This window comes from Procambarus clarkii, chromosome 32, assembly GCF_040958095.1.
Source record: "Procambarus clarkii isolate CNS0578487 chromosome 32, FALCON_Pclarkii_2.0, whole genome shotgun sequence".
NCBI classification, from domain to species: domain Eukaryota; kingdom Metazoa; phylum Arthropoda; class Malacostraca; order Decapoda; family Cambaridae; genus Procambarus; species Procambarus clarkii.
The window spans coordinates 11523454-11542201 of NC_091181.1; the positions used below are offsets into that span (position 1 = coordinate 11523454).

The 18748-nt window shown below is 39.6% G+C and overlaps 1 pseudogene; it reads right to left on the reverse strand.

Annotated features, from left to right (window-relative positions):
• The window catches only part of LOC123759260 (glutamate receptor ionotropic, delta-2-like), a 191962-nt pseudogene extending 173415 nt beyond the window's left edge, over nt 1-18547 (reverse strand).
• Between the last annotated feature and the right edge of the window lie 201 nt (nt 18548-18748).

An 18748-nucleotide genomic window follows, 5' to 3' on the forward strand; every position in this document is an offset into this window, starting at 1 on the left:
ACGTACGCGAATGGAACGTTGGATCAAAATTTCAAAGCAATCGGTGAAGAACTTTCGGAGATTAACGCATGTGTTGCTCCTGCGTCCTACAGATGGTGCTGTTTTTCAAAAAAGGCATGTTTTTTCCCGTCACAGGTGAGGTATGTATATAGTAGGTATATAAAAACACTCGCCTATTCCAAAGCAACGTTGTGCCAAAATTTCAAAGCAATCGGTAAAAAGTGTTCGAAGTTTTCCCTCAAATGAAAAACACAGTTTTCAAAAAAGACATGTTTTTTTCCGTCACAGACGTGATATGAATATATTATGAATATAAAAACCCGCTCTGAGGCGAATGGAATATAGTGTGAAAATTTCAAAACAATCGGTGAAGAACTTTCGGAGATATATATATATATATATATATATATATATATATATATATATATATATATATATATATATATAATATATATATATATATATATATATATATATATATATATAATATATATATATATATATATATATATATATATATATATATATATATATATATATATATATATATATATATATATATTAGGATATTTTGGTAGCAGTCTTTCCTGTAGACATATATTATTAAATATGACCGAAAAAGTAAGATTAATAATTCTAACACGAATTTTCTCAATCTTTCGTACATTACGCTTCACTGTTGGAGGTAAATCAAAAATTAATTCTCCAAAATTCATTTTTATTTCTAGTCTGACGCGACACGGGCGCGTTTCGTAAAACTTATTACATTTTCAAAGACTTTAGTTCACAAATACACAACTGAATAGAACTTACGTATCTCCGATTTTATATCTACATTTGAGTGAGGTGGGAGGGGTGATGTGGCATTAACACAAGACAGAACAAGAGGGGATATTAATAGGGTATTAAAAGTATCAACACAAGACAGAACACAAACAATGGGTATTGAATAGAAGTGTTTGTAGAAAGCCTATTGGTCCATATTTCTTGATGCTTCTATATTGGAGCGGAGTCTTGAGGTGGGTAGAATATAGTTGTGCAATAATTGGCTGTTGATTGCTGGTGTTGACTTCTTGATGTGTAGTGCCTCGCAAACGTCAAGCCGCCTGCTATCGCTGTATCTATCGATGATTTCTGTGTTGTTTACTAGGATTTCTCTGGCGATGGTTTGGTTGTGGGAAGAGATTATATGTTCCTTAATGGAGCCCTGTTGCTTTTGCATCGTTAAACGCCTAGAAAGAGATGTTGTTGTCTTGCCTATATACTGGTTTTTTTTAGGCTTACAGTCCCCAAGAGGGCATTTGAAGGCATAGACCAGACTATAAAACTATAGACTATAGACTATAAAACCAGAAAAACGGCCAGCCTACTCATAAGAAACTCTCCAGACACAAAGCAGAACGCTTTAAAAGAGACCAACGTCGTCTATGCCTTCAAATGCCCTCTTGGGGACTGTAAGCCTCAAAAAACCCAGTATATAGGCAAGACAACAACATCTCTTTCCAGGCGTTTAACGATGCATAAGCAACAGGGCTCCATTAAGGAACATATAATCTCTTCCCACAAACAAACCATCACCAGAGAAATCTTAGCAAACAACACAGAAATCATCGATAGATACAGCGATACCAGGCGGCTTGACGTCTGCGAGGCACTACACATCAAGAAGTCAACACCAGCATTCAACAGCCAATTAATGCACAACTATATTCTACCCACTTCAAGACTCCGCTCCAATATAGAAGCATCAAGAAATATGGACCAATAGGCTTTCTACAATTACTTCCATTCAATACCCATTGTTTCGTGTTCTGTCTTGTGTTTGAATTTAATACCCATTCAATACCCATTGTTGAAAGTTTGTTTTTACCTCATCCACCTCACCCAAATGTAGATATAAACTCGAAGATGTGTAAGCTCTATTCAGTTTCAGTTGTGTGTTTGTAAACTAAAGTCTTTGAAAATGTAATAAGTTTTACGAACGCGCTCAAGTGTAGCGTCAGACTAGAAATTAAAATGAATTTTGGAGAATTGATCTTTGAATTACCATCAACAGTGAAAAGAAACGTAAGAAAGATAGAGAAAATTCGTGTTAGAATTATTTATCTTACTTTTTTGGTCATATTTAATAATATATGTCTACAGGAAAGACTGCTACCAAAATATACTAGTATATATATATATATATATATATATATATATATATATATATATATATATATATATATATATATATATATATATATATATATATATATATATATATATATATATATATATATATATATATATATATATATATATATATATATATATATCTATATATATATATATATATATATATATATATATATATATATATATATATATATATATATATATGTATACATATGTAACATGAAGTCACCTCAGCAGAGGGAATTCAACAGGGAGACCCATTACCACCGTTCTTCTTTTGCATAGCGGTTCGAGAAATTACAACCAGACTGTCCAGTTAGCTTAACATCTGGTTCCTGGATGATGGCACTCTGGCAGGCGCACAAAATTCCCTGCTAGAAGACCGACAGCTGGTGAAGACACGAGGGGAGTCCATGGGTCTCGTTCTTAACCCCTCTAAGTGCGAAATTATTGCATCCAGTGAAGTAATCATTAGAGCAGTGAAATCAGTTTTACCAGAAGCCTCAGTCGTTAAACCTACCGACAGCACACTACTCGGAGCACCTCTGGGCCACAATGCCATTGCTGCAGTCCTTGACGAAAAGTTTAGAGACCTAAAGAGGATGGAAGAGAGAATTGGGGACTTGGACTCCCACGATGCCCTCTACCTTCTCACAAAGTGCCTTACATTGCCCAGGCTAACATACTTCTTAAGGTGTGCACCAACTTTTGGCAACCCACTTCTACATCAATATGATGAGCTCCTCAGGTCAATATTCAGGAAGGCGCTCAACCTAGATTTAGATGACAGTCAGTGGGACCAAGCAACACTACCAGTGAGATTTGGAGGGATAGGCATACGAAAGGCAACTGAGGTAGCACTTCCAGCATTCTTATCCTCATGTACAGCAGCCAACGAATTGGTAGGTCAGATCCTACCAGAGCGTATGAGAGAGACAGCGGGAACTCATGATCAAACGTTCATCGAAGCAGCCAGACAATGGGACACCATTGCACACCCTCAACCCCGACCACAAGTCCCAAAAGACCACAAGCAGGCCCACTGGGATAGCCCCATAATGGAAAAGACTGTCACAGCAATGATTGACAACGCTGATGCTGAAAACAAAGCCCGCCTCCTAGCGGTAACAGCACCCCACGCCGGGGATTTTTTATTTGCTGTGCCCAATGCAGCCCTGTGAACTTGCCTCAGTCATGACCCTCTCCGCATTGGAGTTGCCCTTCGCCTTGCCGCCCCCATCCTCACCGAACATAGGTGCATCTGCGGAACTGCGATGGCAGACCAATATGGTCGTCATGGTTTGGTATGTCGTAAATCACAGGGTAAAATTGCAAGACATGAAGAAGTCAACGACATCATCAAGAGGAGCCTCGCCACAGCCCGCTGCCCGGCACAAAGAGAACCACACTTATTCAGACCTAACGACCCTCAGAAGCGCCCTGATGGGGTCACCTTGCTACCTTGGAAGGATGGTAAGCAAGTGGTATGGGACTACACGTGCGCTGCCACACTGGCCAGTACCTACCTCCACTACAGCACACGTAAAAGCGGTGGTGCTGCTTCTTTCAGGGAATCGCAGAAAATTATTAAATACAGAGGTCTAGCACACTGCTACAGCTTTGTTCCGATCGGCTCGGAGACCCTCGGTTCATGGGGAAAATGTGCATTGTAGTTCCTGAAGGAATTGGGGGACAAATTGATCACCGCTACAAAAGACCAGAGAGCAAAAAGTTTCTTGTTCCAGCGCCTCAGTGTTGCGATTCAGAGGGGAAATGCCTGTTGCTTCTTGGGCACTAGTCCAACTTCAGAGGAATTCGAAGAAGTGTTTGACTTGTAACAGTGATCGAACCCGTCTGTGATAGTGATCAATGTTTCCCATTGTTGTGTTTTTCAAGAGATCCATAACCTTTAAGCACCTTTTTGCATTATTATTTTTGTATCAACCCATGTATATCTTGTAACCATCAAATGTATATATATATATATATATATATATATATATATATATATATATATATATATATATATATATATATATATGTCGTACCTAGTAGCCAGAACGCACTTCTCAGCCTACTATGCAAGGCCCGATTTCCCTAATAAGCCAAGTTTTCCTGAATTAATATATTTTCTCTAATTTTTTTCTTATGAAATGATAAATCTACACATTTCATTACGTGTGAGGTCAATTTTTTTTTATTGTAGTTAAAATTAATGTAGATATATGACCGAACCTAACCAACCCTACCTAACCTAACCTAACCTATCTCTATAGGTTAGGTTTTGTTAGGTAGCCGAAAAATTAGGTTAGGTTAGGTTAGGTAGGTTAGGTAGTCGAAAAAACTTTAATTCATGAAAACTTGGCTTATTAGGCAAATCGGGCCTTGCATAGTAGGCTGAGAAGTGCGTTCTGGCTACTAGGTACGACATATATATATATATATATATATATATATATATATATATATATATATATATATATATATATATATATATATATATATATATATATATATATATATATATATATACATATATATATATATATATACATATATATATATATATATATATATATATATATTAGTATATTTTGGTAGCAGTCTTTCCTGTAGACATATATTATTAAATATGACCGAAAAAGTAAGATTAATAATTCTAACACGAATTTTCTCAATCTTTCGTACATTATGCTTCACTGTTGGAGGTAAATCAAAAATCACTTCTCCAAAATTCATTTTTATTTCTAGTCTGACGCGACACGGGCGCGTTTCGTAAAACTTATTACATTTTCAAAGACTTCACAAATACACAACTGATTAGAACGTATCTCTGATTTTATATCTACATTTGAGTGAGGTGGGAAGGGTGATGTGGCATTAACACAAGACAGAACAGGAGGGGATATTAATAGGGTATTAAAAGTATCAACACAAGACAGAACAGAAACAATGGGTATTGAATAGAAGTCTTTGTAGAAAGCCTATTGGTCCATATTTCTTGATGCTTCTATATTGGAGCGGAGTCTTGAGGTGGGTTCTAATCAGTTGTGTATTTGTGAAGTCTTTGAAAATGTAATAAGTTTTACGAAACGCGCCCGTGTCGCGTCAGACTAGAAATAAAAATGAATTTTGGAGAAGTGATTTTTGATTTACCTCCAACAGTGAAGCGTAATGTACGAAAGATTGAGAAAATTCGTGTTAGAATTATTAATCTTACTTTTTCGGTCATATTTAATAATATATATATATATATATATATATCACTTGCATCAAACTATCCCAATTAGCTTAACGTCTATTGTTGGAAAGTTGCTTGATTCGATAATTGCAAAAGGCATTCATCTTCAACTTGCAAAACAAATTATTAAATAATTCACAACATGGGTTTACAAATGGCTGTTAATTTTTAACAAATTTTCTATCATTTTATTCCAGCATAGTTGAGGCAGTTGATAGTGCACCTATCTCTGACCTCTGAACCTATTTTCAGTTTCAAACAACGAATTTTTATACCGAAAATACGCCAATTACTGAAAACGGCGATAGGTCATATTTTGCCCAAACCCCCCTGCAGTTTTCAAAATATGTTTTCTTTCCCCATCTCTTTGAAGATGTTAACTGCCACTAAATTAAAATTGAAGCTGTTAGTGTCGCTGTACACTAATTTGACTGTATTTTGCCAACTCAAGAATTTGGAACCCAATGTAATTAAGATGAGTAACTTTAATGAATGGTCTGGAACTGACGGACAATAATTTATTGTCACCTAAATGTACCATACGTTTAAAGCTTTAAAGCGTGGATTCTTCACCTCTCGTAAAAAGACCTTGACAGAAGTCACTAGTTTAGTGGCAATGGCATAACGGGCAGGGTTCAGTAGAGTTTTACCAAAAACACTATTTGTTAACAGCTTAAATAGTGTTTTCCTATCTTGGCTAGTGGAGGCATTTCTGTTGTTAATATCGGTCTTAACAAATTCTGACTTAAAATTTGTCTGGTGGAACTCATAAAGGCTGGGTATAGTCTCTACTTCAAGACCTATCTCAATAAATAGCTGTAAAAGGTGTAAAGATATGAAATATTTTTTTTTTTTTAGATGATCACCAATCAGTTTAATATTTTTTTTTGTAGGGGGGGGGGATTTGTAATGTTATTTGTTTGTAACAGTCCTCTACTAAATGGTGAGATATCTGCCATACTTATTTCCTTATTGTGCAAACATAGGGGCAGATCATTTGTTAGTCTAGCTATTTCAGGTCTTATGTGTTTGGTGTCAATTAAGAGTCAGTAACCTTTGTTAGATGAGAAAGGTTGTTCCTTCATTATCTTCCCTTCACTAATAAAGGAGTTCATCTCATCAGACGATAGTCTCCTTAGCCCCACATAGGGCATTTTCTTAGTCATACAACTCCCATAAAGGGAGTTGAAATCTAAATAAAGTAAAGAGGAAGATCTATCTTCCTGAGGGTTAAAAGATGGGTTGACGTCGCGGTTGTTAGCTCAGACGTAACTCCTAACTGCGATTGTAAAACCCCCTCTTATGTTTTGTGGCAAGAGATTGTGTAACGTGACATCAGCAGTTAACTCCAGCAATATTTTGCTGCTTTTCAAGAAGCAGTCGTAGGAGTAACCCGGAAGGCTACAATAATGAGTCAATTCTAATGAATAGATGTCATTTAGAATTATCCTGTGGTGGGTAAAAATGTCAGCCAGTAAACCAACATCACACCTTAAATAAACAAGGAGATAGTCCTTTAATGTCCTACATGCTGTTGTCTCCCATACTAATTTAGAATGTCTATATTCTTCCAAACTGATGCCTGATTTGTTTAGAAAGCTGTAAAACATTTCAATAGGGGGGAGTGTTGTGTCATTAATGCAGCCGATTTTTGTGGCATATTCATAAGGGAAAAACTGCTTACCCCCCAAGGCCAGGTAGTGACTCTCTTTGGGTAAATCTTCTATCATTGAGCGAGTGAATGTTTAGGGACTGACCGAATCAATGTGGGTCTTTGCTAGGGATGAAAGACTACCTATAATAATAGCCAGCGAATCAAGAAATTTAAGCTTCCCTATTTCTACCTTTAGGAATTTTGCACCCTGACGCATCAAAATAATGCTCTTAATATATGAACACATCCCAAACTCCCTCAAAATTAACCCCATGTCATAAGACATATTGTGAGCAATTAGGACTAAACTTTCTAGAGCATCCCTGTGGCGAAAGTTGCAGTAATTACATAGGGCACCCACATAATTGAGCTTTTCCCTAAAGTGGTCTTGATGTGGAATCTTGTAATTGGAGGGGGGGGGGAGGTAAATACCCTCACACAAAACTGGCAGTGTGTCTGTCTCCTAAAATGAACCATATCCTCAAGAGACATGTCAATTTCATATTGGGGGAGGGTGAATCTGATAATTTCCCATTTGGTGGCTACTCGCTAAATGAAATGTGTGACGATTCCAACACAATATAAGTAAATTTATCAATGTTGGAGTGGTTCCTATCAAAAATTATTTAGCTGTATGCTATAGGTCTATGTATGGCTATGACAAAACCGAGACAATCCTCGGTGCTTAAGTAGCACTTGAAGTCGAAATATACTACATGGGAAGGGGGGTAACCTTTCCACGTATTTTTAAAATGAAGGGTGTCCCCCTCCTGATGGTAAATCATTTTCTGAGTGATGTTACAGGAAGATGTATGATTTGCGAGGTCACTATAATTATGATATTCTGAAAGGCAGTTTCTACAGAACACAGTCTTTCGTTTGTGGCTGCGAGTAAAGTTCCATGGGAACTTGTTAAAATTCTTGATGAGTGCCACATGAGACTCCCCCAGCAACAATAATGGCACTATGACAGAGTCCTGACGGCTACCACGTCGGCAAAGTGAGACGTGATAGGCCCCATCTGCACCTTTGTGTATTATGTGTAAACCATTTTGCATTCATAAGCAGATTGTTTGGCAGCTGGAATAACAAGCATATGGCTGTTATTGATGAGGATGGGCTGTTTTTTTTTTTACAAGTTTGAATCTTATGATATGTGGGATATACCTCAGGAAACTTTAAACACCACATTCAGCTCGTCCTCATCAATACCGGCCAAATGCTTATTAATCCAACCCCCAAATGCCTTGTTTAGGAATGAAAAACGGTTTATACGTAATTCCCAACTGATGACGTTCGAAAATTTATCGAATTATACCTCATTGACAAGTCTCTGTTTGAATTGCAACTCTGTAAACTTCACCCCATGCACTCCTAATACAATGAATCGCTATCATAGCTTATTCACCAAACGTAACCTATGCTTAACTATACATAGAACATTAATATAAATAAAATAAATGTTTATATGAGAACAAACATTTTTAATGTATAGTACACAAACATTTATGAATACATCTTAGGTGGCGGCCGCTGCTTTACTCTAACGAGCCTGGCCTGAGAACATGTTGCCATATTTGTGAGCACATGGGTATCTCTTATCTCAATGGTCTGCCTCTTGGGTAATGTGAATCCTCTGCTATTTGAAATTTCCGGAAGGAAATGTCCCACCCTCTCATTACAGCAATTTCATTGTCCTGTTTTCTAGTTCTTCATATCTAGAACTAAACATCATCGTAATTACCTTAATCGCTAGAATGGTACCTGAGTTGAACGGCTCAGAGTCCTCGATTCAGTTATTTGCTGAACATTTTTCATCCTCTTTGAAGCAGGTTGTTGAGTTTTCTATTCTTTCTTGTGTATATAACTTTATGCTTTACTTTTGTTTAAAGTTTATTTAAGGTTTTTATACAACACTGAGTCTGTTGAGCTCAGTATCTAAGAAAAGAGTGTCTGAGATCATGGAGCCCAGGTACACAAACTCGTGGACCGTTTCCAGTTCGCAGTCTGATGTTTATACAGGGTAACTCACTGATGTCTTGTCCCATCACCTGTGTCTAATAGGAGTATCAGAGTAACGGGGCATTAGGTAACGGGGCTCTCTCATAGCTGAGCTATAATGTAAGTGACAAACCCATTTCTCTCCGCCTCCACCGGGGATCGAACATGGAACCTCAGGACTCCGATTTCCGCTGTCAACTCAGCTGTCAGGCGCAAAGACCAAAGACTACAAAGATGGCTACCAAAGACTTTTTGTACAGTCACGGTGGTCGAGTGGTTAAGGAACCAGGTACGCCATGGTGCATAGTGCTCCTGGCTGTCTGGGTTTGAATCCTACTGGGGTGTGGAATTTTCAGTTGCAAATTAGCTTGGAGACCATTCAAGCTTGTTTGCATTTGTGTTGCTCACGTGGCCACACAAAGTATATGTGGCATATGTGGCATCTATACATATACTCACGAAATGAACTATATAGTGAACAACATAGCTCAGTTCCCATGCAATGTCATACAAAAAATTAAATCTAAATGAAAATAAATCGAAATGTATGAAAATTTAATTTGTCAATGCAATCGAATACATTGAAATGGAATCGTAATATATTTAGTATAGCGTATGTGGCTCTTACATGTAACAGATGGCACAATTTCGTAAAAAAAATTAATTTTACCTGTCACAGGTGTGGCATTTATACTTATACTTATGAAATAAACGATATGGTAAACATCATAGCTCAATTCCAACACTGTCACACAAAATAATTAAATAAAAATTTAAATAAACCGAAATTATGAAAATTAAATGTATCAGTGCACTCGGAAACACTGAAATGGAATTCGTAATAAATATAGTATTGCATGTTTGTGTTGCTATTACATGTAACAGATGGCGCAGTTTAAAAAAAAAACATGTTTTTATCTTTCATACGTGTGGCATCTATATAGTCGGAATATAAAAACATGCGCATATTCGATTGGAACGTTGTGACAGAAAACAATCAGTGAAGAATTTTGGAAGATTACAGTGTGTGTTGCTCCTACACCCAACAGATGGCGCTGTTTTTCAGAAAAGCATGTTTTTTTCCTGTCACAGGTAAGGCATGTGTATAGCTGGTGTATAAAAACACACGACTATTCGAATGCAACTTCGTGTCAAAATTTCAAAGCAATCGGTAAAGAGGTTTCGAAGATTTCTCTCTCATGAAAAACACATGAAAAGCAGTTTTTCAAAAAAGGCATGTTTTTTTCCCGTCACAGGCGTGACATCAATATGGTATATATATATAAACCTGCTCAGATGCGTATGGAACATTGTGTTAAAATTTCAAAACAATCGGTGAAGAACTTTTGGAGATTAGCGATTTTGAACAAACAATCAAAGCCAGTGGGCCACGCGTTGCTGTGGCTCAGGAATGCATGTGTGTTGCTGATCCACAGCAACCTTTCCTGTTCCCCAGTCCTCCCAACCATTTCCCCCTCACCCATCTCCTCAGCCTCCCAACCATTCCCCTCTCGTCCTCCATATCATTCCCCACTCCACCATCCCTTCTTCTATCCCACCATACCCCACTCGCTTGTCCCTTTGTCCTCCCACCCATTCTCCATTTCCCCATCTCCTCGGTGACCACCATCCCAAACTCCCCCGTCCCTTCATCCTTCCCCACCATTACCCCCTCCCTAGTCCCCTCAACCTCCCCACCATCTCACACTTCCGTCCCCTCGTCATCCCCACCATTCCCCACTCCCTCGTCCGATGCTTTCCCAAATGGTCTGATGTTCCCATTAGAAAATTGAGAACATCAAGTGATCCGATGTTTCCATCACTGAAATATAAGAAAAACAGTTAAAATATGAAATGAAAATATGAAAAAATAAAAAAATAAACTATACTCACGAAATGAACGTTATGATAAACAACACAGCTCAGTTCCAATTCCATTCACACAAAATAATTAAATAAAAATAAAAATAAATAAAAATCTATGAAAATTCAATATATCACTGCAATCAGAAATATTGAATTGAATTGTATCATATTTAGTATAGCATGTGTGTTGCTCCTACATGCAACAGATGGCACTGTTTTTCAAGAAAAGCATAGTTTTACCTGTCACAGGTGTGGCATCTATACCTACACAGTAGGTATAGGTGTCATAGTAAAAGACTCAGACGAACTAATTGATCTAAAAAGCCATCTAGAGAGAGAGTCAGTACTCCGATTTACACATGAAAATAGTGAAAATAACAGTCTGCCTTTCTTGGATATACTAATACTAAATACAGGAACCTCTTTAAGCACCAAGGTATATACTAAACCTACCAACATAGGATTATGCCTGAACGGTAGAAGTGAGTGCCACCAAAGATACAAAGCCAGTGTTCACAATGCTTATATTCGTCGAGCGCTTACCCACTGCTCCAAATGGAACAACGTGAGTTGAGAGTTTGAAAGAATAACTCAAGTATTGGTGAACAACGGATATAGCAACGCGGATATAAACGCTGCTATAAGAAGTCACCTGGACCAATGGTATAATCCTGAACCTAGAACAGAAACCACAATACCTCCAATAAAAGTATATTACATATCAACCATGCACAGTAAACATAGAAAAGAATAAAGAATAATGAAAGAAATAACCGTAAAGGAGTAAAAAGCATTACTCCTAACCAAAACATAGACCTGATTATATTCTACAAAACCAAGAAGACTTCCGAACTCCTTATCAAAAACAGCCCGAAGCCAACGGAGAACCCTCTACAGCAGTCAAGCGTTGTATACATGTACACTTGCCCCCACGAAGGATGTAACCTTCAATCTAAGTACAAAGGTATGACGTCGACCAAGATAAAAAGGCATTTGACCTATCATCTTCAATCCAGTGCCCCCAGGAATCACATGAGACAAGCCCATTACATCACCCTAACAAGAGAAATGTACAAAAATACCTGTATATACATATATTTTATATATATATACATATTATATTATATATATATATATATATATATATATATATATATATATATATATATATATATATATATATATATATATATATATGTCGTACCTAGTAGCCAGAACGCACTTTTCAGCCTACTGAGAAGTGCGTTCTCAGTAGGCTGAGAAGTTCTCAGAAGTTCTCACTTCTCTCCTCCCACGAAAGAGAAACTGTTACGGCCCTCTCGGGACGCAACGGGGTCCTTACTCTGATGTTGTTTGAGGAAGATATAATGTATCCGTTCCCGAGCCAGTAGTGGCTATCAAGGGACGAGATCCGTGACGCAAGTAACTAAAAGGGAGTAGGGAAAGAAATCTAAGAACTTAATATTATAATGTCCGTCACCAATAAATAATATATAAAACGGTTACACAAGGGGGGGGGGGTATTAACACTATACAAGGGGATTAATCCATAATCGTGGTCTTCTGCTGAAGACGCTGGTGCCACACCACTTGGTGCCGAGTCCTTGGTGCTTTCTTCGTGGCCTCACGACGTGTCCTCTGAGAATGCCGAGCCTACCCGGGCCACAGGTCAGCCAAAACGCAGGTCCACTGGGGGCACCGTCGTGGAGGCCGTCAACCACACGTCCAGCTGGTCTGCTGGCAGGTACTGAGCCACCAAGGCTGGTACGGCCACTCCACGAACGATATAAGGGGTACGCCTTAGACAGGAGTCTCGTGTGATATCACAAATCACCCTCCTGTCCTCAATACCCCAGTGGATGATCGTCTCCAACAGTCGGTCCCGGGTAAATCCTTTCACTGCCTCTCCACTGGCAGGCTAACACACCACAGTGTTCTTCCGGGGGGACGACGTCACAACAGCTGCAGCAAACTTCACAGTATGGAGACTGGCTGCCTCGGGTAGACTGACTCAACCTTCAACACAGCGGTCCCAGGTCGACTCTGTAAACAGACACGTCATCAATGACTGGGACACACTAAAACACCTTACTTACGGGCTCGGGCACAAACACCTGACGTATCCAGCCCATAGATGGCGCTGTCGTCGGAGCACCACTTCACTAGAGGTCAGGAGCGGCGGTGTTGAGCGCGGAACCAGACTGGAAACTGGTCCTCGAGGCCAGTACACGCTGTCCTCACCAGGTGTCGTCGTCCGTTTGGCGGGGGTTTCTGGAGCTGACCCACAGATGGCGTGGTTGTCACTGCTCCAGGCTCGGACGCTGGATCCGGGTTCGTAACAGAAACACACCCTTGGGCGAGTGTTCCACCATTTGGAGTCACCAAAGCAGAACTCCCTGTGTGTGGTCGAAACCGTAGTGCATAAAACAGCTTTATCCTTCCCACCAGGATCAGCAGGCGGGTTCACTGGACTAAGACTCAAAAACTAGTGTTCAACTATGCACTGGGTGACATTGCACAGGGCCTCCTGGTGAAACTTACTAGATTCTCCAACACATTTCTAGCTTGCAACATACCAGAGACCATACGGCCTTTCTTTTTTGGTGCTACCCTCTGTGCCCTGAGGAAAATGGAGGGAGAAATCAGACCGATAGCTGTGGGCAATTCACTCCGGCGCCTCATCGCTATAAGGCTGCTGCTAGAACAATTAGTCAGACAGCAGCAGACATGCTGTTGCCAAAACTGCTTGGGTTTGACATTCCCCAAGGGTGTGAGGCAGCTAGAGCCTACATTGCCTACATTACAAATGAAAAATCCCTGAAAAAAATGGACTTCAAAAATGCTTTCAATCTGGTAGGAAGGGATGCAGTACTCAGTGCGGTTCATCGCTATTTTCCTTCCCTCTATCCATTTGTAAATTCATGTTACAGTAAGAATCTAACTCTGTTATTCGGGGAACATGAAACTGAATCACATGAAGGTGTCCAACAGGGTGACCCCCTTGCTCTTTTTCTTTTTTTCCGATAACCTGTCCAGTGAGTTCAACTTTTGGTTTTTGGACGATGGTACTCTAGATGGCTCCCAAGACTCCCTCGTGGAGGACATAAAAATAATTCAGGAGCAAGGAGCAAGTCTAGGCCTCACCCTGAACTCTTCCAAGTGCGAAATAACCTTCACCAACCATCACATAATGCAACGAATAAAGGGGATTTTGCCTGATATTTATTTAACCAACCCTGAGGACAGTACACTCCTAGGAGCTCCTCTCGGATGGAAAGCCATCGACGAGGTCCTTAGTAAGAAGACTGCTAACCTGAAGAGGATGGAAGACATTGATGCTCATGATGTACTTTACCCATCACCAGATGCATGTTCCACCCCAGGCTAATCTATTTTCTTAGATGCTCGGCATCTTTCAATAATATTAATTTAGAAGAGTACAACAGCTTGCTGAAATCAATGTTAGAAAAAGCCCCCAACCTTTCTCTCAGCGAATGACAGTGGAAACAAGCCTCCGTTCCTGTCAGATTCCAGGTCCTCGGCGTGCGCACAGCAACACTAATTGATGTACCAGCGTTCCTATGCTCTTCAGTGGCATCTGACAACCTCGTGAAGGAGATCCTACCTGATTACCTAGGTCAATAGGCAGGGGGTACGAGATCCGAACTTTACGGTCTGCACCACCAAATGGGTGTCCCTTGCAGGACCAGCACCCGAGCCACCACCCGCTGAAGTTCATAAGCAATCCAACTGGGATCGCCCAATTGTCGACTAAGCAGCTGCAATAGGCCTAGAATCTGTGACAACACCGCATGACAGCCCGACTTAGAGCTGTAGCAGCTCTCCAAGAAGGTGACTTCCTATTAGCAGCCCCAATATCAGCAACCGGCACGTGTCTCACACTGCAGGCCATCTGAATTGCTGTGGCTCTCCGTGTTGCTGCCCCAATCCGAACTGAATACAGGTGTATTTGTGGCGAGGCAGTGACCGACAGGAATGGATGGCATGGCCTTCTCTGCCAGAGCACAGGAGGATGGCATGCAACACACAACGAGACTAACGACATTATTAAGGGGAGCCTTACCACAGCCGGTTGTCCAGGAGAGAGAGAGAGAACCCTATTACCTAATGCCCCATAACTCTGATGAGCCTGTAGGTCGCACAGACGGGATCGCGGTGAACCCCTGGAAGAACGGTAGAGAGTTGGTGTGGGACAAGACTTGCGTTTCAACTTTGGCCAACACCTATGTTGACTTCAGTGCTGCACAGGCACGCTAGTGCTGCCAATCACCGGGAAGCAGCCAAGTCTCGTAAATACAGAAAACTTGACCACCACTACAATTTTGTCTCCATTGCCTCAAAAACACCTCGTGCCTGGGGGGCAAAAGTGCTGCGGGTTATTGAGGGAGCTGGGTTCCAAGCTAACTGAAACAACTAGAGACCCTTAGAGCCGCCAGTTTCCTCTTTCATCGCTTTAGTGTGGCGATCGAGAGAGGAAATCCTCACTGCATCCATGGTTCCTGCCCCACCATCTGAGGAGCTTGAGTAACTCTACAAATAGTAACTATACAAATAACTCTACACAGGTAGAGTAGATTAAATCTACTCTACCTGTGACAAATAGCCTTGTACCTTGCATGTAACGAATGTTGTAACCCATTTTGTGTAATGAAGTTTTAAACAGATGAAGGATGTAACCTTCAATCTAAGTACATAGGTATGACGTCGACCAAGCTGACGAAGCGTTTGACCTGTTATCTTTAATCCGTTTCCCTCAGAAATCACATGAGACAAGCCCATGACTTAACCCTAACAAGAGAAATGTTGAATAAAAACACTTGTATAATAGACAAAACCCACGATATAAGAAGAATCCAAATTCTTGAAGCAATCCACATAAAAATAGAACAACCTACCATAAATATAAATATATATATATATATATATATATATATATATATATATATATATATATATATATTTTGATTCAGGAAAACTTGGCTTATTAGGCAAATCGGGCCTTGCATAGTAGGCCGAGAAGTGCATTCTGGCTATTAGGTAAGACATATAAAATATATATATATATATATATATATATATATATATATATATATATATATATATATATATATATATATATATATATATATATATATATATATATATATATATATATATATATATATATATATATATATATATATATATATATATATATATATATATATATATATATATATATATATTCGACCTCGAGACAAAAAAAAAGGTCACCACCAAAGACACCTTACAAGCAGAACTTATTGCAGAAGGAGGAAAGAATCGAGGCAACTACAGAAGCACCATACTGTCCCCCGAGCTCAAAGCGGCAGCTAAGAGTCTTCGTGACAACAAGGAGATAGTCGTCAGGAGAGGTGACAAGTCGCCAATATATGTCATTCTTAAAAAAGACGAATATCTGGAGAAAATGAACCTCATTCTCTCTGACCAAACTAAATTCCAAAGGGTAACGAAGGACACTACAGCCGAATTGAAAGCAAAGGTCAACAAAATAATCGAAACTGTGAACGCCAAGAAATCCGGACTCTACCTGCCAAAGATCATTGGGGAATACAAACCTGGATAAGCATATGGAAATGTCAAGACACACAAGCCTGAAAGCCCACTTCGGCCAATCATCAGCCAGATACCCACACCCACGTATAGACTGGCGAAGCGACTCAATGGCTTGCTGACTCCTTATGTCCCTTGCGCTTTCAGCCTGAAGTCCCCAAAGGAATTTGTTGACTTACTGCAGGGAACACGGGCCACAGGGATAAGAGTCTCGTTGGACGTAGAATCACTGTTTACTAACGTACCTGTGGATGGAACAATCGGGTTGATAGCGGACAGAGTGTACCGTGATCCGGCCTGTACTCCTCTTGACATACCAAAAAACATTCGAAGGTAACTACTCCAAGCTTGTACTAAAGAGGCACCCTTCTTGAGCCCGGATAGGCACATGTATAAGCAAATAGATGGGATCGCCATGGGTTCTCCCCTAGGTGTCCTGTTTGCGAACTTCTACATGGGTACCATCGAACAAAAGGTCTTAGTCGACATGAACTTGAAACCGGCCATATACTGCAGGTATGTTGACGACATTTTTACACAGGTACCTGATGTTAGACATCTGCAGGAGCTGAAGGAGGCATTTGAGCGGAATTCTCTGTTGCGTTTCACTTACGAGATGGAGAAGGATGGGAAGCTGCCCTTTCTAGATGTAACAGTCATGGAAAGGAGCGGAGGTTTCCACACTGCAGTCTACACTAAGGAAACAAACATGGAATATGCCTCAATGCCAACAGTGACTGCCCAGACAGGTACAAGAGGAGTGTTGTTAACGCTTATGTCGACCGTGCTCTCAGCCACAGCTCAGGATGGAAGCAAGTCGATGAAGAACTCTGTAGGGTAAGGCAGGTCCTAGTCAACAACGGCTCCTCCAATGGTTTCGTTGAAGACATCATAAGAAGGAAGGTGAAACGCCATGCAACCTCTGAAGAGACAACTAACACAACACCTGTACCCCCTATTAGACTATTTTACAGGAACTTGTTTTCCACAGCTCATAAAACGGAGGAAAGGGTCCTGAAAGATATTGTTAATAGGAACGTTATCCCTACAGACAAAAATCAGAAGATACAATGGACGATTTACTATAAAACCCCAAAAACGGCCAACCTACTCATGAGAAACTCTCCAGACACAAAGCAGAACGCTTTAAAAGAGACCATTGTCGTCTATGCCTTCAAATGCCCACTTGGGGACTGAAAGCCTCAAAGAACTCACCATATAGGCAAGACAACAACATATCTTTCCAGGCGATTAACGATGCATAAGCAACAGGGCTCCATTAAGGAACATATAATCTCTTCCCACAACCAGACCATCACCAGAGAAGTCTTAACAAAAAACACAGAAATCATCGATAGATACAGCGATAACAGGGGGCTTGATATCTGCGAAGTACTACACATCAAGAAGTCAACACCAGCAATCAACGGCCAATTAATGCACAACTATATTCTACCCACTTCAAGACTCCGCACCAATATAGAAGCATCAAGAAATATGGGCCAATAGGCCCTTTGCAATATATATATATATATATATATATATATATATATATATATATATATATATATATATATATATATATATATATATATATATATATATATATATATATATATATATATATATATATAAAGTGTATGTACCATTGCACGAGTGAGCCCGGTAGAGCCTTGTCGGGCTCTCTCGTGCTGCATTTCGTCTTCTATGAGACTTAAGGGACCCTACAAGCAATCTATATATATAAATATATATATATATATATATATATATATATATATATATATATATATATATATATATAATGTATATTAATTTTTTATATATGGATAATATTACTTAAGGATGTGGTTGATACTGTTGATGGAGGTGAGGTCGAGGATGAGTCCCCGGCAGGTGGTTCGGGCGTCTCCCCACAGCCCCTGCAGGAGGTGGCGGTCCTGTGACAGCTGGTCCATGGAGATCACTTCCTCCTCTCCCACTACCACGCCAGCATCTCCAGCCGCACTGAACTGTCTGTTGATAAATATTTCTTTACAGTCGACAATCTTTCAGTTATGCTACCACTAGGTTAGTACTAAGCTTGAAATAACTTGGGTAGTGGATTATTTTGTTGTCAGGTTACAAGTTGCACCCATACAAGTATTTATATATAACAAAAATATTGTTTTGAAGTGTTTGTTTTCAAAATATTT